Source organism: Euleptes europaea, chromosome 10, assembly GCF_029931775.1.
Source record: "Euleptes europaea isolate rEulEur1 chromosome 10, rEulEur1.hap1, whole genome shotgun sequence".
NCBI classification, from domain to species: Eukaryota; Metazoa; Chordata; class Lepidosauria; order Squamata; family Sphaerodactylidae; genus Euleptes; species Euleptes europaea.
This window is the reverse complement of record NC_079321.1, coordinates 80044782-80065000: the sequence shown is the minus strand read 5'-3', so window position 1 is coordinate 80065000 and position 20219 is coordinate 80044782. Positions and strand designations below refer to the sequence as shown.

The 20219-nt window shown below is 43.6% G+C and overlaps 1 protein-coding gene across 2 annotated transcripts in view; it reads right to left on the bottom strand.

Annotated features, from left to right (window-relative positions):
• The window catches only part of EYA4 (EYA transcriptional coactivator and phosphatase 4), a 231460-nt gene that overhangs the window by 124636 nt on the left and 86605 nt on the right, over nt 1–20219 (bottom strand). The window lies entirely within an intron of this gene.

Sequence of the window (20219 nt, the reverse complement as noted above, 5' to 3'; positions counted from 1 at the left end):
ATTAGATATACTTATGATGGCATACACTTTTGTGGGCCAGAGCCCACTTCACTGAGCCAGATTAATTCCAGTTTTGCCAGGAGATAATGCCATTATGCCATTTTGATAGCACATTGCCTAGATCCTTTCCAATCTGCATTTAGGCCTGGTTGTGGGACTGAAACAGCTTTGGTGACCCTGGCTGATGACATGCACCAGTTGACTGAAGTGTGATTCACCTGGGCCTCTCAGCAGCTTCCCATACCACTGATCATGGTATCCCTCTGGACTGCCCTCCCAGGCTCAGATTGGGAGGCTCTGTTTTGCGGTAGTTCTGGTCCTACCTGGAGGTAGGTTTCAGACCATGGTGCTTGGGGACTGCTGCTCAGCCCCTTAGCATCTAATACGTGGGGTCCTCCAAGGTTCCATCTTGTCACCCATGTACTTTAACATCTTCTGCTGGCTGAGGGCATCTGGAGATTTGGGCTAGGTTGTCACCATTATCCAGATGACACTCAGCTCTATCTTGTGCTTCTGGCTGATCCCAGGGAGGCTGTAGAAACCCTGAGGTGGTGCTTGGAGATAATTTTGGAGTGGATGCAGGCTAATAAACTGAAGCTTAATGCCAACAAGATGGAAATGATACTGGTGAGCAGATGGTCTGACCCAGGATTTAAAGTGGTACTTGTTCTGGATGTGTTTGCAATCCTCTCAAAGGAACAGGTCCATAGTCTCGGGGAGCGCTTGGACCCAAACTTATTGGTTAGCCAACTAAGGCTATTCCTAGCTACTGTAGTGCATGCCCTGGTTATATCTAGATTAGATTACTGTAATGTACTCCATATGGGGCAGCCCTTGAAAGTGTTCAGAATCCAATTGGTACAGTGCAGCCAGGATGTTGACTGGAATGGAACCTTATTACCTCTAACTATAAAACAACATGGGGGGAAATTGAAAAGGACCCGGAGATGGTCAGAACTAAAAATCAAATGGTTGGGAAGAATGACAACAATAAAAATAAATGTCTTGCCTAAACTTAATTTTGTATTTCAAATGTTACTTATTTGCTTGGAAGAAAACACATTGAAAGACTGGCAACAAAAATTAAACAAATTTGTGTGGCAAGAAAAAAAAAACAAGAATCAAATTTAGGATGAAAAAAGAAGAGGAGGGCTTGTCGCGGTTCGGGCCGTTAAGTGCCTACACTCTTAGAATGTACCATTTACTGAGAAATGGAGTTATCTTATTCAGCGAGACACCACTAGACCGGAATCAACGGTTCCTAGAAACTTGTTATTGCTTCTAGGACATCTCTTGAACACGCCAATAAATTTATAATAATGGACAAGAGTAGAAGTATATAAAAAACACATTTATTTACATTATACAATATATGCTTTTTGGTTGCAAAGCCTTAAAATATCATATAAGGATAGACATCATTAGTCTTAAACATGTTTATGTAGCAAGTAATCATTCACATTCTCTATGCCTCCATAAAGGAGTATTTTAGTCAGAATATACTCATAAAGTATCCTTAGTGCAATGCACCTTCATTCAGAATATAAGGTTACAGAAATCCTGTCAAAATATGGTTAATTCTTTGGAGAAAGATTTGGTTAGAAGCATCCTAACTTAAATCATTCAAAACATCATAACATTTCTGTACAGAAGACACACTATACCTTGCTGTGTCATCTGTGTATGTGCATTGTGCATATCTCACAGAGTACAGAGAGTCTCCTTTCCCTTCTCTGGTCTCTTGCTCTGAGGAGGTTCAGAAGTCCCTCTGTTAAGTAGAGGACGTTCTGACACAATCTCAGAGGTCTAGCTATTAGCCCTGTGTTCAGGATGCTTCATAGCATTGGTAAGCCAAATAGGCGTAGTTCGTAAGAATCCATAAATCTGATGGACTCTCAGTGTTCCATTACATGAAAAGATCTCTGCACTTAGATTCCCATTCAAAGAATAGGAATTCTAAGGGTCTCTATCCTCTTCTAGGAATAGAGCAGTCTCACAAGAAGACTGTAAGTAAGATATGTTGAAATATCCAGATCTTGATATTTCAAGATATCTGAGAACTTCTGTCCACGCAAGGATCAGAGTTTCAATGTTTTACATCTCAAGCCTTTTGAGATGGAGGTGCTATGCCAGACAGCTGCAGTCTGCCAGCCATAGAACTCTAAAATGTACTGTGGCTCTATTTATACTGTTTCTAGACCCATTAAGAGTGAAGAATGTTCCTTTTCCTTCAGGAACTTCTTTTCCTTAGCCCTCGAAAGGATAATTTTATTTCCCTTTCGTATCCAAAATCAGGAGCTTTAGTGGTTTCTTTTCCTGTCTTCTGATATCTTATTGTCCAAATATGGACATCCTTCCCTTTCAGTCCTCTGTGCCTAAAGTATAAATCCTTATTTCTGAGTTACATGATCAAGTTACATATTTAATTTCTATACCATCCTCTTCGTTAGGACTATACGCATTAAATGAGACTACTTAGAAACCTGTAGCACAACGTTTAACTATATAACTCATGAAACATAATTTTAGCTGACATTGTCACTTTACAAAGTGTTGTTTACATTAGTTTAGCAGGTTTGCATTCTGCTGCATTCTCTGCTGCATTCCCTGCTGCATTCTCTGCTGCAAGATTACAGTAGAGCAAGGAAGCATATTTGAATCCTCCATTTTTATCCATTTGTTCATTAGGAAATAGTCCATAAGCAAATCTTCTTATCTGTTCTCACTCCGAGGCTTAAGGGAGAGAGAGACCCTTAGTTAAAGGGTCCAAGACAGTAAAAGAACTTAATTTTGTATAAAGCTTCTCTGCACATCCTAGAGAAGTACTGAAACCAAGTATTGAATACAGCAGTATTCTACCTCATTTTATACATTTAAGAATATGATATGGGAATCCATGAGCATAGCATGCCCCATGAATCCCCCCCATGCTCATGGAATACCATAGAATCAATCACCAAAATTAAGTAGCAGTGAGAAACAGTATCACTAGTATATAACAATACAAATCAAACTGTTATACAGCAGAGCCATTACATGTAGGCTATTACAAAATATTACAAAATAACAATGAAGTACAATGAAGGAGATGCCTTTACATAAGTCTTCATGCCATAATATAATGTCTTCTTCAATCAGTTGTCTTCAAACATTTGCATCTGTAAATCCATAGTTCTTCCTACCTCAGTGGAGGAAAGTATTTAAAAACAATCTGTTAATCATAATTCCAAGGCATTTAACAGTAGCTCAACTTTTCAAACCAGTGTTAAAGCTTAACTAAGCTCATAATTGCAACTGCAATCATACAGTCCTTTAGTGTTACTTCTCTGAAAACACCAAGACCAGGGTCATATAGCCCATATAATTTACAAGAACTTTGACCATGAAAATCCTTGACAATATATAGTTTAAGCATTCTATGCTTAAAACATACAAATTGTGGCATATATGCATTCCTTTTAGCAATGGTTATAATTGCATTGGAAACCTCAGTTTCATAAAAGCTTATTCAGTGAACGAGAGAGAGTAGGGAGTTTACTCATATCTTATCTGGAGCTGTTGGCTCCAAGCCCAGACACAGCTCTCTTCATTTTTTCCAAAGTCAAGCCTCGGCACAGGAAAAAAGTGGTCGTTTCAAAATGTACTGTAAAAGATAGAACGTTCGGTCGTTGTTAAAAAAAATAATCTCGTTGTTAAAAAAAATAATCTCATGTAGATTGAGATGAGCCCTCAAGTTATGTATGATTTCGTAGGGTTGCATTAAACCCATTCCAGAATTGGTCTTTTTGGCTTTTGGTTTAAAAGCATGGCCAAACGTTTGTCTCAAACAAATTGGAGTTGCAAGGTTAACATTGCAATATTCTACAAAAATATGTTCTGGGTTCTTCCCTTCAGATTGACATCCAAAGTGCCAGAAACCATGTTTTCTGGTCATCTCAATGTGAGAACCCACAATTAAATTGGAGCAGAGTGTACTGCTATGTGGGTCCATATCTTTCAACATGAGTATCAATGCAGAATTAGCTAATTCTAAGAGATCATTAAAATCATTTAACACAAACTCTTACATGTCACTGTCACTGTGTGTCAGTTGTGTCATTATGTAATCTTATATTCTATGACACAAATAAACATGACATCTTTTATAGTTATAGTTCAATTCTGTATAATACTAATACATTCTGAATTGTAACAAACATGAATAGTATATTTATAATATACCCACACACCCACTATATACTCCCATAAATCTTAAGACCTGCTCACTGCAGAGACCAGAAACTTGTGTCTCCCATAGTGGGCAGCACCTCTTATGGGTGTACGGTTTCCGTTTGTAAAATATAAATGTGAGAAGCTGTCACATTCTTAATATACAAGTATAGGCAATACCTCACATTACATTGTATATTTATTACATTTAATCAGGCATATAGTCAATAATGCCATACATTCCCTGTGGGAAACATATCATTTTTACCTCCAATTACCTGGTGCCATGAAATACTCTAGGAAATATTCTTGTTTACACCCTTGGCGTAATCTTTTTGTATTCAGCTTTCAAAACTCTAGACCATATTATTTCCATCTCTGGATACATATCTTCTTTGAAGCACTTTACTTGCTTGTAGTCATATTTTGCTGAACTTTGAGCTTTTCTCAGCTATGTTAGCCAGCATATGAACATCAGTATATAGAAATCTATACAGTCTTGTTTGACTATTTCTTCTTATCACCAAAGCTTCTTTGGAATATAAACCTACAACTTTGTTGTGGTTTTCTATGATCTTCCACTTTAAGTTTATCTTCAGGAAGAATAAGATTACAGTTTCTTTCTTTCTGTATCATTTTGTAAAAAATATTATTTCTCATTCTGATCATCATAATACAATTCTTCTTGTTGTGCTGTTTAGTCTTGGATAATCATCCGCAATGAACTCTTTTGTGGGCCATTCACGAAGTTTTCTCCAAGAGGAATAACACAAAAAAGAGTCTCAATGTCCCGTTTACGTAGCTACATATCTTGGACTTCCTAAACTGAAGTCCCTCTCCTTAGGACAGAATGAGGTTAAAGCTTCCAGCTTCTCTTGTATATGGAGCTTCCATCATACAGACTCACTGATCTTTAATTCTTTTTCCAATGGCATTGGCATATACTGTAATATACTGAAGCATAATTATTTCTTGCTTCTTTATCATAAAGCATTTATGCTAGTCTTGCATTTTCTTCTTGGATGCAAAGTATATAAAATAGTTCACTGTACCTTTATCAAGGCTGTCTTCAATCCTTTGTTGAATGACGAATATGGTTGATATGGTTGTTTCTTCCATATTTCTTCTGACATGAATATTGATTCATCACATTTATAGTATCATCAGTTCCTTCAGCCCATATAAGTTTGCATTTTAGACAGTCTCTGAGGAGTTTGCCTCAAACTCATAAAGGTCTATCATGAGAGTCCTTATCTCAAAAGGTCCTCTATGCAAAGGTTTTGACTTGCTGCAATCCGATGTACACCTACTGGGTGGTATCCCAAAACATCAATTGCTCACAAGCTTAGTGGTATACTTGCTTCTGAGTATATAAATGGGTTGGATGGATAAACAGTTGTTTTCACGCATAACATATATCACATCATTTTTCAGACATCAATACCTGCTTCTGATGGTTAGTATGGATAACCATTGTCGAGTCACCAAGCAGGGGTAGGTTCCAGATCAGAGTTAGTCACTTAGTCTGGGGGGTGACTTTTTCTGCCAATTCAATCAGAGACTCATCAGGTTAGTCCCTGTATATTCTCTTCTTCAGCTGCACATCTTATGTAGCAGATGGATTCCAATACAGTTCAGATACAGTAGGCCTTAGACATCTGTCTGTTGTTTATAGCTGTGGAGTAAATACAGTTTTACTTACTTCTTTAACAATGATCCCTTTGGGCTGTGTTCCATCATATTATGTTCCACTATGTGGTTTTCACAACTCTTCAAAATATTCTCTTCAGATCATTGTTCAATTATTTTCTTCAAACATATATGGTCCATTATTCTCAGATGACCTCAGTCTGGTGATGGCATTTCACCAAATTCTTCTTTCACATCTGCTGGAAAGTAAGATCTAGAACACTTGTACTTTCTGAAAAGTATAACATATACTTATATAAAATATCTTCATGTTTCTGAACATTATCCTTGGTCTGAGTAACATCAGCTGAACCTTATCCAAATTCCTAGACACCAAGATTCCTTTTACTCTATTTGGAGATAAAAACGAAATATTTTTACAATGAATCATTGTATATTTTCTTTCAATCATATTTATAATGCATGATATTTACTTAGTAATTACACATTGGGGAACAAATAGGAGTTCAATCATACTACATGTCATTCTGTCCTTTTTTCGCTCCACTTACCCACTACTTAGGGTGTGACAAACGCTCCTGTATTTATGATCATAATTGCCCAGGTTTCAGTTTGTCTATCCAGCAGACAACTGTTTGTCCTTAGTACAATAATCTCATAATAGCATAATGAGGAACAGAAAAGTGAGTAGCAGACATCCCTTCAACCACCTGAACACTCGTGGGTTAAGAACCAAGTAAAGAAACATACATTCCATTTCATTAATATTCATTTGTATTCATCATGTCTTACATTCTCTTATATAAGTACATGTTTCAGAAATTCCAGATATTTTCTAATCTGGCATATAGCATTGTATGTGTACCTTAGTACTTCAATTCAACATATCAATACATTCAAAACCTTATGTACCTTAGTACAATCATCAATACATCTTAATGTATCTTTATATATCTGACTGCATATCATACAGTTATCACATAGAGTTGCTTACTTGCTCAGCCACTTGTAGGCTGTTATTGAAAAGGCTAGTACAGTATAGTAGCCTTCATTTCTCTATAAGTACTTAGAGAAATGCCCATTGGTTTAGTTGTGCCCTGGCTCAATGTACAGTATACAAAGGGCAGTAGATTGCAAAGTAATGTTACCTTTACCTTCACCTTATGAAGTCAGTCAAATCCTGACTGTGGTATTGTCATTGTAGTCACTTCTACAAGCTTTGCAAATATATAGAGCCAAAATCTCCTAAGCCGTGCTTTAGGATCCTGCAGGAATAAATACCAATGGTTTAAATTGTGTGCTTGCAAAACACTCTGAATTCGAACCCACGTCTGGATTCAAACCCTTCGCTCTGTCCTGCCGCGGTCGCCAACTGTCGCGGTTCGGGCCGTTAAGTGCCTACACTCTTAGAATGTACCATTTACTGAGAAATGGAGTTATCTTATTCAGCGAGACACCACTAGACCGGAATCAACGGTTCCTAGAAACTTGTTATTGCTTCTAGGACATCTCTTGAACACGCCAATAAATTTATAATAATGGACAAGAGTAGAAGTATATAAAAAACACATTTATTTACATTATACAATATATGCTTTTTGGTTGCAAAGCCTTAAAATATCATATAAGGATAGACATCATTAGTCTTAAACATGTTTATGTAGCAAGTAATCATTCACATTCTCTATGCCTCCATAAAGGAGTATTTTAGTCAGAATATACTCATAAAGTATCCTTAGTGCAATGCACCTTCATTCAGAATATAAGGTTACAGAAATCCTGTCAAAATATGGTTAATTCTTTGGAGAAAGATTTGGTTAGAAGCATCCTAACTTAAATCATTCAAAACATCATAACATTTCTGTACAGAAGACACACTATACCTTGCTGTGTCATCTGTGTATGTGCATTGTGCATATCTCACAGAGTACAGAGAGTCTCCTTTCCCTTCTCTGGTCTCTTGCTCTGAGGAGGTTCAGAAGTCCCTCTGTTAAGTAGAGGACGTTCTGACACAATCTCAGAGGTCTAGCTATTAGCCCTGTGTTCAGGATGCTTCTTAGCATTGGTAAGCCAAATAGGCTTAGTTCGTAAGAATCCATAAATCTGATGGACTCTCAGTGTTCCATTACATGAAAAGATCTCTGCACTTAGATTCCCATTCAAAGAATAGGAATTCTAAGGGTCTCTATCCTCTTCTAGGAATAGAGCAGTCTCACAAGAAGACTGTAAGTAAGATATGTTGAAATATCCAGATCTTGATATTTCAAGATATCTGAGAACTTCTGTCCACGCAAGGATCAGAGTTTCAATGTTTTACATCTCAAGCCTTTTGAGATGGAGGTGCTATGCCAGACAGCTGCAGTCTGCCAGCCATAGAACTCTAAAATGTACTGTGGCTCTATTTATACTGTTTCTAGACCCATTAAGAGTGAAGAATGTTCCTTTTCCTTCAGGAACTTCTTTTCCTTAGCCCTCGAAAGGATAATTTTATTTCCCTTTCGTATCCAAAATCAGGAGCTTTAGTGGTTTCTTTTCCTGTCTTCTGATATCTTATTGTCCAAATATGGACATCCTTCCCTTTCAGTCCTCTGTGCCTAAAGTATAAATCCTTATTTCTGAGTTACATGATCAAGTTACATATTTAATTTCTATACCATCCTCTTCGTTAGGACTATACGCATTAAATGAGACTACTTAGAAACCTGTAGCACAACGTTTAACTATATAACTCATGAAACATAATTTTAGCTGACATTGTCACTTTACAAAGTGTTGTTTACATTAGTTTAGCAGGTTTGCATTCTGCTGCATTCTCTGCTGCATTCCCTGCTGCATTCTCTGCTGCAAGATTACAGTAGAGCAAGGAAGCATATTATTCTTATCGTTGAGAGAACTATATTTTAAGCACACTTCCAACTATTAATGCACTCTTAGTAGATTAAGATTCTTAAGACCTTGAAAAGGCCAGTTAAGATTCCGACATCTGGCAGCTAAGTCAGAAAGATGACTTTTATGCTGCCCCTTCAAGGGCAAGCCAGAGTAACTTTAGTAGTTAGCTTTGATTAGAGCTAACCTTGAGTTGCCTGTCAGCATGACACAGAGTTGCCTGTCAGCATGACACAGAGTTTCATTATACATTACACAAACCTCTGTATGTGTATGATGTGTTTAAGCCCTATATGGAATTAATTCTGCACATGTTCACAAGATACCATGATCATGTCAGAGACTGCTACAGGCTAGCCTTACAATATTTGAAATTGTATTATCATGTAGCTGGTCTAGTCTGGTGTCCCACACCAGGGGCCGTCACCCTGGACTTGGGCCTAGAAGCTCCTTGCACCCGCAACCATTCACCTCACCCAGCCGGGTTGGGGCAAGGAATGGGGAAGCGGCCCAGCGTCCACCCCTTGCTGCAAACAATATCACTGTGAGGGTTCCCAACCTCCCTGTGCAAACTCCATAAAATCACTTGCTCAGACGGTCATGCAGAAACAAGGAACTTTATTGGAAGCTTCAGGTTAGTATAGGCCCTGCAATGGCAAAGTTGCAAGTGCTAGCAATTTCTCAAAGACAGAATTATAACCCCTACAGGGAAGCAGATGTCAAATACATGTTATGGGAATCTACGAGATAATTGTGCATGGTACAGGAACATCAAAGATCTCAGGAAGCTCGTTATTGCTATCTACACACCAAGGCCATAGCTGGTGGGAGGGAGTCGGAGAGAGCAAGGGAGGTGGATGGTGGGAAGAGACATTCCAACCTGGGGCCTGCTGGACGCAGCGCCTGAACCACGGAAAGGCAAAACGCCTGGACTGCTTTTATGAGCCCGGGGGGGGGGGGAGCACACAAAGCAAAAGCTTACAGACCCTTGAATTCTGCCCCCCTTAAGGCCCCCCTCCCCCGAGTCCGGGTGGACGAGGCTTGTCAGGATAGGCAGAGTGAAACTCTCGAACCAGGCGGGGAGCCGCCACATGGGGAGCGGCCACCCATTCATCACGGGCGGGCCCCAGGTGCTTCCAGCGGATCAGATAGAACAATTTTCCCTTCTTCAGCTTAGAATCCAACACTTCAGAAACTTCAAGATGCGATTCCCCCCCACAACCGTAGGAATTTCGGACTTAGGGAGGGGGTGGAAGTGAGGGGCAGCGACGTACGGTTTAAGTAGGCTGATGTGGAACACCGGATGTACCCCTCGGAGAGACTTGGGGAGTTCCAACTCCACCGTGACGTCGTTGATCACTCGGGTGATGGGAAAAGGACCTACATACTTGTCACTAAGCTTTTTGCAAGGCCGAAGTGAACGTAGGTTCTTTGTGGAAAGGTAAACCTGCCCTCCCACCTTGAGTTCCCACCCCGGGGACCGATGTTTATTGGCCTGGTCTTTGTACTTGCGCTTGGCCCTTTCCAGGTTTTTCTGCAGCCAGGGCCAAGTGGTCTGCACCACCTGTACCCAATCCTGGACCTCCTGCACCCCTTCAAGTTCAGGAGTGATGGTAGGAGAACCAAAGGGCCCAAAGTCTTTCCCATAAACCACATGAAACGGACTGAAACCTGTGGAGGAATGGGGGGCATTATTATAGGCATATTCAGCAAAAGGCAGTAGGTCTACCCAGTCGTCCTGGTGGTAATTGACATAACACCTTAGATAGCATTCTACCACAGCATTGACACGTTCGGTCTGACCATCAGTCTGGGGGTGGTAGGCTGAAGAGAGTCCTTGTTCCTCCACCCCCATGACTTTTAGGAAGGCCCTCCAGAATTTGGCAACGAATTGGGCCCCTCTGTCGGAGAGGACCTTCCTCGGGATCGAATGATACTTCACCACGTGATTAATAAACAGTTTAGCCAACTTTTGGGCCGATGGTAGCCCCGCACAAGGAACAAAGTGAACCTGTTTAGAGAACAAGTCTGTTATCACCCACAGTACAGTTTTTCCCCGACTTGGGGGCAAATCAGTGATAAAATACATGGCGATCACTTCCCAGGGCATGGTCGGGGTCTCCAGAGGCTTTAAGAGTCCAGGGGGCTTTCCAATTCGTTTTTTGGCAGTGGCGCAAATGGGGCAGCTGCGCACGTATAACTCCACATCGGCTCTCATACCTGGCCACCAAAATTGACGCCGCAATAAATGCAAAGTCTTTACAAACCCAAAATGCCCCACAAGTTTGGCCCCGTGGACCATTCCCAGCACTTCTTTTCGGAGTACTTCGGGGACATAAAGCCTACCCCCCTGCAACCAAAAGGAGCCCTGTTGGTCGAGATGTGCGGGGAGAACCTGCTGATCCGCCTCCCTCAGAGAAGTGTCCCGGAGCCACTGTTGAAAAGCCTCCGGGACTCCTTTGAGGGGAGGAAAATCCTGGCGGTGGGACTGGGACCGGGTGGTTACTGCAAGTCCCGAGACTTCCCCTCTCTGTTCAGGGGTAAACAAGGAATCTACCGGCCGGTCAAAGTCATTGCGGTATTGGGGGAGCCTAGAAAGAGCATCCGTTAACGCATTGTCCTTTCCTGGCACATGTTTCAGGACAAAGCGGAATTTGGCAAAAAACTGTGCCCAACGAATCTGTTTCGCGGTGAGCTTTCTAGCCCCTTTTAAGGCCTCCAGGTTTTTGTGATCGCTGCAAACTTCAAAAGGGATCTCTGCCCCCTCCAGGAAATGCCTCCAAATGGTGAGGGCATGTTTAACAGCTGCGGCTTCCTTCTCCCAAATGGCCCAGTTGATTTCGGATTGGGAGAACTTTTTAGAAAAATAGGCACAAGGTTTCAGCTGACCGTTCTCGTCCCGTTGCAAGAGGGCCCCCCCATGGCAACGTCAGAAGCATCGACCTGGACCACAAAAGGTTTTTCACAATCAGGGTGTGCGAGAACTGGTTCGGACGAGAAAAGCTGCTTGAGCGTATCGAAAGCCTGCTGGCAGTCCGAAGTCCATTGCAACCTAGCAGAGGGCAAGGCGGCTCCCGCCCCTTTCCCTTTTGTACGCAGGAGCGAAGTGAGAGGGAGCGCTACCTGGGCAAAGTTAGGGATGAAGTTTCGGTAAAAGTTAGCAAAGCCCAAAAACTGCTGTAAATGTCTGCGCATGGTGGTGGGGTCCCACTCCATTACCGCCCGAACCTTCTCGGGATCCATCTCTAAGCCTTGATGGGAAATCACATAGCCCAGGAAGGTGATGGAGGGTTGATGGAAATCACATTTAGAAACCTTAGCAAACAGTTTGTGCTCGCGCAGCCGCTGCAGCACCTCGCGCACCAGTTGTACGTGCTCCTTCATGGTCTTCGTATAAATGAGGATATCGTCCAAGAAAACCACCACCCCGCGGAACAATAAATCATGAAACACTTCATTAATCAATTGCATGAATACACTCGGAGCCCCCGAAAGTCCGAACGGCATCACTAAATACTCAAACATTCCAAAACAACTTGAGAAGGCAGTTTTTGGTTCGTCCCCTTCTCGTATGCGGACACGGTGGTAAGCCTCCACCAAATCCAATTTGGTGAAGATTCGGCCCTCCTTCAATTGTGCGAGAAGGTCTGGAATGAGAGGGAGGGGGTATGCATTAGACTGAGTGACAGCATTCAGTCTACGGTAATCAATACACAGTCTTAAGTCTCCCGTCTTTTTCTTGACGAAGAAGGCGGGGGCCGAGTATGGTGCCTTTGACGGGCGGATAAAGCCCCGCGCTAAATTGGTGTCCAAATATTCTCGCAACACCGCCTTTTCATTAGGACTCATGGGGTAGACCTTCCCTTTGGATAATTTGCCATCCCCCACTATTTCAATAGCACAGTCCGTCTCCCGGTGGGGGGGCAATTCGTCACATTCCCGCACGTCAAACACATTGGCAAACTGGGAATACTCGCTGGGGAGCTGGGGCAGGGAAGCTTTGATAGAAGGGGCCCCCACGAGGGCGGCTGCGGGAGTTTTAAGCACTCGGTCTTTATCATGGAATTCACACAGGTTGCGGGGAAAAGTGAGTGTCCGCTCGATCCAGTCTATGGAAGGATTGTGCCCCAGCAACCAGTTCATCCCTAAAACAACGGGCGCGGCAATGGGAGCAATAGTAAAATAAAGCCGTTCCCAATGCTCCCCTAAGGCCATGACGACCGCAGCGGTGCGGTGAGTAACAGGTCCCTTTTTAAAGTCACTGCCATCCATCTGGGAAAAGCGGATGGGTTCAGATAGCCGCTTTCGCTTAACTCACAATTGTCGGGCAGCCTCTTCGCTTATCAGGGTGCGGGCACAACCCGAGTCAACTAGGGCTGTAAATTCTAACATGGGCCCCCCTTTTGGCAACGAGAGATTGACTTTTACATACACATTGTCTTCCTGAGCGCTTACCATCAGTGGAGCTCCTTGCACAACGTTCGGAGCGGTCTGCTGAGGAGTCCCCTTTACAGCAGACCGACGGAGTTTTTTGCCGGCATGTCCCAGTCCTCCTCCTCGCTGGAGGAAGCAGACACGGTATTTGTAATCTGTGACTCCGATGAGTCAAAGGTTTCATTTGTAATCCGTGGCCCCGATGGGCCAGAAGTGCCCGAGGCTTCAACCTCGGTGCGTGCGTGCAAGGCCGAGAGTGCGACCCGTCGGCTCGGTGCGCCGCTCCGGCAGCGAGGTTGCCCCTCGGGAGGGGGCTTCTCAGGTTCGGTCATTGCCGGACGAGACGGTCCCGGACGTCCGGGTCGGGAAGGGCATTGAGAGGCAAAGTATCCTCTTCCCCCGCAAACGAGACAGGTCCCGCTCTCAAAGCATTTGCGGCGTTCAGTCACGGATGGTCCTCCCCCCGAGGGGAGACGAGAGTCCTTCGGACCGCCGGGCCTGTCTCCACGGGTCTTGGTCTCCCGTCCGGTGCGTTGCCGGGACAGGAGCAGCAGCTGCTTTCGGTTCTCGATGTCAGCGGCGTGACGAACCCACCCTTCAACATCGGGAGGGTTACCTTGCATGAAAGCCCAGTGTTGCAATTCCGGGTTCAAACCTTCGCGGAAATACTGCACCCTGGTAGCTTCACTCCAGTCCAAAGTCTTACTCGAGAGCGACTGAAATTCGCTTGCATACTGCGTGACCGACTTAGTCCCTTGACGCAGTTGTAGCAAGGCGGTTTTTGCTCGCTCACCCAAATGCGGGTCCTCGAAACGGTGTCGAAGGGCGATCATGAAGTCATCAAGACTTCGCAAGACCGGGGAGCGGAGCTCATACTGTAGTACCATCCAGGCGGCCGCCTCACCCTGTAGAAGAGACGCCACGTATTGGACTCGGGATTCTTCCGAGGTAAAGGTCCGGGCCTGTTCCCGCATAAAAATGTCCACTTGTACCATAAAAAACGTCAGCTGGTCACTCGACCCGTCATACGTGATCTTCAGGTCTCGGCGGGCCGGTGGAGCGGGACGGATGGGAGGTGCGGGAGCCACAGGTGGGCCTGGTTGCTGCCCTCCGTCCGCCGGAGCCACGGGTGGCGTCGGAACCTTCAGGTCGTCCATGGCTTGAGCCATGTCCAGAATCACCGCGTTCATGGCATCCATCCGGTCCAGTAATTCCTGGCGCTCCTCCTGCCAGCGCTGCCGCTCCTCATCCATCTGGTGAAGCAGCAGGGCTTCCTTTCGGGCGGGATCGTCCTCGAACCCCTACCCGTGAACTGCAGTCCGTCGTGACCGCGCGTCACTCTGCGGAGCGACCAACCCCGGGGAGACTCCAGCCAGGTATTCAAGCGGGTGGACTTGGGCTTTGTACCCAGGCCCGATCCTGAGTCAGCTCCACTGGGCGTCTTCCCAGTCGACTTCCCTTCCGAAGGGGCCGGATCGGGCTGCTTGGGTACGGTGCTGTCCTTCTTGTCGTTGTCATCCCCGTTGCCTGCCATAGCTGTCCAAGAACGGTACAGGAGCAGGACAACGAGGCAGATGACTTGCAACTTAATGTGAGGGTTCCCAACCTCCCTGTGCAAACTCCATAAAATCACTTGCTCAGACGGTCATGCAGAAACAAGGAACTTTATTGGAAGCTTCAGGTTAGTGTAGGCCCTGCAATGGCAAAGTTGCAAGTGCTAGCAATTTCTCAAAGACAGAATTATAACCCCTACAGGGAAGCAGATGTCAAATACATGTTATGGGAATCTACGAGATAATTGTGCATGGTACAGGAACATCAAAGATCTCAGGAAGCTCGTTATTGCTATCTACACACCAAGGCCATAGCTGGTGGGAGGGAGTCGGAGAGAGCAAGGGAGGTGGATGGTGGGAAGAGACATTCCAACCTGGGGCCTGCTGGACGCAGCGCCTGAACCAAGGAAAGGCAAAACGCCTGGACTGCTTTTATGAGCCCGGGGGGGGGGGAGCACACAAAGCAAAAGCTTACAGACCCTTACAATCACAGGGATGGGGAGAGAAAAGCATCACACTGGAACCCGCTGTGTCGGTAGCCAGCGCAGTGCGGTCAGTGCAGCAAGGAAGGCCTCCGCAGGCCGGGAGACGTGACCTGGCTTGTGGGTGCCTGAGCGACATCAGGCCCCGCCACAGCAGTGTACAAGGTGGTGCGGCCAGGAGTGCACCGGCCCACACGGCAGCAGGCCACCAGGGAGCTGTAGGCAAGCCCAATGGGGGAACTGGGCAGCGGATTCGGCAGACGAGGCAAGGCGGGCTGGCCGAGGACAGGAGGGCAGAAGGGAGGAGACCAAGAGTCACAGGCAAGTGGCGCTGCCCCAATTAGCAACAGAAATTTCTGTTGCTAGGATCAATGAGAGGCCCCTACCTCCGGGTTGGAAGGAGGTCCTGGGGAAGTGGGGCAGGAACAGGGAATTGGTGAGTGGGACAGGTGATGGGAGGAATAGGATAAAGGGGTGGGGAGGACACAGTGGCCGAGGAAAAATGGAGAGGCGAGGGGTTAGGTAAAGTGGCCTGATACCCTTGAGGAATGAGGAGAGGACACCAGGTCCCAAAACACACTGTCTGAGGCCTGACTGTGACCCACAGGAGGAACTGAGGCTCCGACCAGCAAGGCCGCGCTGTCCTGGACCCACTGCTGGTAAGGGGCGCTGCAGCTGGGCCTCACATCTATATTTTGAATTGGATTGAAAATCCAATTGAGAATATCATCAATTTGGAAAAAGCTGCTATGAAAGAAGGATTACATTATCATTTTTGGATGAAAAAAGCAGTAAGAGATTCAGCACGTCACGGCACAGAACATGCAATCAAGGACAGCTTATTGAGGGTATGGATATTAAACAAAATAAGACTTAGTCCCACTCCTTCACCATTTATGTCCCCCATAGAAGCTTACTATGATAGTGCAGAAAATAAAGTAAATGACAACATAACTTATCAGGACATGATTAATACACAAAGAGAAATTAAAACTTGGCAGACAATTAAAGAGGAAAATAAACATATACATTGGCTTACATATTGCCAGTTGGTATCAAGACTAAGAAAAGACTGCCTAGCAACAGGTAAATTGAGAGAGCTGACAGTTTGAAAGATTGATTACAAAAAATGAGGAGCATCTTCTGGGCAACATTTACAAACTATTCCTTAAATATGACACTGAGCCCGAACAAGTAAGACCCTGCATAGTGAATGTTTTAGTTGCTGTTTTTATGTTTTCTATGTATTTTAGCTCTGCTTCTAATTTTTAATGATGCATCTTTTGTTGGTATTAATAGTTTTTAAGATGTGATTTTATTGTGTATGTTTTCACTTTGTTAGCTGCCTTAGTGGCCTTTATAAGAGCAGAAAGGTGGGGTATAAATTTTATAAAATAAAACAAAACACAGAGACTGTGATCCTAAGAACACTTTTTCGGGAATAAGAGCCAGTGAATAAAATGGGGTCTACTTATGACATGCTTAGGACTGCTCCCAGAGTGCCCTTCCTTCTATGCCAGCTCTTCTACATATTTACCTAGAAATTATATGGAGTGGGGACATTTGGCTCCTTCTCTGCTCTTTACAGAGGCATACAATATTTTGTTTTGCCCTTCCCAATTCCTCAAGTGGATGAGAAGTTCCAGGGACAATTGTCACCACGTTCATTTCCTTGAGAAGAAAGAATCCTGAAGACTTGTGGTGTTTTTGTAATACATTGTTTATTAGTTTAATAGAGGGAAGTAAACCTGCACATAGGCAATATTACCTGCTAAAACTACAGAAGTTCTTACAACTAAGAGCAGTTCCACAGACTGCTTCTTGTCAACTAGTTGCAAAAACATATTTTTCTTTCTTCTGCTGAATACAAAGCTATCTTTTTCTTATCTCTGCCTGAGGCCTGCAAAGTAAGCAGAATCTAAATGCCTACCTGACTTTGACCAACCATTTGACCACATTCAAGCGGTGCGCAGTTTCCCAAGGTGGACAGCATATAACTATCACCAACCATAACATTTCTACCAGCAGCACAGAATAGCCTTTCAGACAAATACTTTTCAGTGCTGGATCTGGTTGTGGACCTGAGCTAAGGGTTAATGAAAATGAGAGCAGCTTTCTGGAGTAGTGAAAGGAGCTGTGGATTCACAGACTTCTGATGCGGCTGTAGGAGACAAGAGACAAGAGAAGTGTATCCAGTCTCCCCAGTGCCCTGCTCAAAGCACCTATTGTTCTATTAGCCTGCTGATGAAGCAGTTGCTTCGGCCAAGGCCAGAGTAGAGGCATTGCTTCATCAGCACAGTAAATTGCCCACCCTAAAGGCAGAATCGCCTCCATTTTCTGGTCATGGGTTGTATGGAAAGATGTGATGAGGGCTTAACATGACTTTGTATGTGTAAGGTGGGGAGAGAATGATGTGAAGAGGAGGAGAACATGACTTCTGCAATGACTGACATCTTGGCAAGTATATAATCTTATGCTGGACTAAAAATGCTTGATTCTGGTTTGGACTGGAGCCTGTTCAGCTGAATAATAAATCTTTAAACCTTTTCCTCCTTGGTGTACTTAATTGGGCCGGGACACCGAGGGACAAATCCGTTGGTTGAAAACTGTCACTGGCCAACATGGTGGTCAATAGTGTTATTATACATTTTATTAGGAACAATGGGGGATTTGTCCATGCCTGCAACAGACACTGTATGCCAAAGCTCTCTACTGTTGCCTTAGCTGTTGAAGGGCTGAGTATGTTCAAGAATTCAAATTGAAAATATGGAAAATAGAACCGCTTACCTGTTCTCCAGGTATGTGCTATACAATCCCACATTTAGGGAATGCACCTCCATGAGTGACTTGGATTATGCTGAATTCTAAAATTTAGTTGTGTGTAAGCACTTGGTCCATAGAAATCCAAAAACCACACCAGGAGACTTAGTAGTCCAAAAGAGTAGGTTTACTGGTAACATAGGCAAGCAGAGCTTAGAAATCCAAAGGCAGGAATGGGGGGGAAATGGCAAGCACTTGATTATATGAGAACACCAGAAAAGCAGCAGCAATACAGTCTCATGAGATAATCCCAAACAGTCTAGAAACACCAAGGCTCCCACGGGCACCCACTAGCTTCAAAGGGAACAGGAATGCGAGCGTTTAGAAAAACAGTCCTTGAACGAGAGTCTGTGAGAAAACGAAACCATCTCAGACACAGCGAGCAGGCCTGACATTGTGTTTCATGAAAGCTCATACTAAAATAAATGTTGATAGTCTTTAAGGTGCCACTGGACTTCCGTTTTGTTTTGCTGCAACAAACACAGCTATCACACTCAAAGAAAGTGTGTGTCAAGCAACTTATTACAGAGAAAGACAAATGATTATGTTATTGAATTAATTAATTTATAAATATAAGTATGGTATGGAAAGTGAACAAAACTGACCATCGCCTTAGGGTTAACAGTCAATATGATCCTAGGGAAAATTCTTCATCTGCATCAAATCAAATCTATTAGATCCTGGAAGTTTAATCTCTCACTACAATAGAGGAAAAGACTACTTACACAAGGTTACCTACATTCCTAGTATATAACTGAGACACATTCTGTGTAGACTAGCTCAACATTCCCTCAGCTTTTCAAGAAACTGCAATACAAACAGTAATTTAAGAGACTATTAGTGGCTGAATACGGTCAGGTGCAGTTTTGCAGCCTGGAGACAGACGCTGGAGATGATAGGGGGCAGGTTTCTGTTTTTTTTAATATGAAGGTAATATCCATAGTTGCACTGTTACCTGTGATGCACTCACTGTCTCTATTATTGTCATTATTCACAGGTAACGAAGTTTCCATGATGCCTCAACTCTGCAAAATCTCACTAGAGATGGCAGCAAGAAAAAAGTCGTTAGACTATACTTTGGAGCTGGGCAATAGGCTTGCCAAGTCTTGGGAGACAAAAATATGGCAAGGATCAGGGCCCACTAATGAGTGTGTGGCCCAGCCAGTATGTATAAGCTTTCCTACATTTAAAAAAAAGCCTTTGTGCAGGCCTCATCCAAATCTGTTAATACACAGGCTATATAAAGGGATAAAGCTTTCCTCCCTTTCAAGTAGCCTACATGTGAGCCAGTTTGGATTGGGGCCCCTTACACGCTACTCAAAAGAGAAAAAGAAGGGTTTCCCCCACCTTTTTGAGCGTGCATACAGGGGTAATCAAATGGTTAGCATCCAAGCTATCAAAAGGAATTAAAGCTTGAATCCCTTTGAATAGCCTGTGGGTTAGGTCTAATTCAGATTAGCCTGTGGGTTAGGTCTAATTCAGATTGGGCCAGCCGCATGCAGGCTACTCAAAAGGGAATTTGTGTGTGTGTGCTTTTGGATAGCCAGTAAGTGGAGGGACCCAACTAGATCCCCCCACAGCCATTTGAAGTGGGGGAAAACAGGTGGTAGGTGAGGAACTTCCTCATGTGTGTGTGTGTGTGTGTGTGTGTGTGTGTGTGTGTGTGTGTGTGTAAAATCTTGGGTTCAACAGAGCTGCCCCTCTGTCTCCCCAGCTGAGGGCTGCCCTGTCCAGTACTGCTTCTCCTGTACAGCAAGGGAGAAAATGGTGCCGATTACAACATCTGCACAAGTCCAACAAATGAATACCAATTCAAAAATGAAGTTTACTTCAACAACAACAACAATCATTTTAATATATTTATTTTTAAAAAATATATTGGTGTTTGTTCAATGTCATTATGCATCAGAAGACATAATGCTCGTTTTAGGAGAAACAGATGCTTTATGTACTTAAACACTTTGACAAAACAGAAAATATAGGTATGCAGTAAGAACCAAAGGGGAGACTAAACAAAAAAGCCCTACAAAATATGTAAAACAAGATGATTTATTTTTCTTAATCAATATATCCTGAAAATTAAAATCCACAACAGTATGACATACAAACCTACCAAATAACAGTAGGCTTACAAACAAAAGTATAAGCAAACCCAGCATTCAACCATCAGTAAAAATAAAACTCA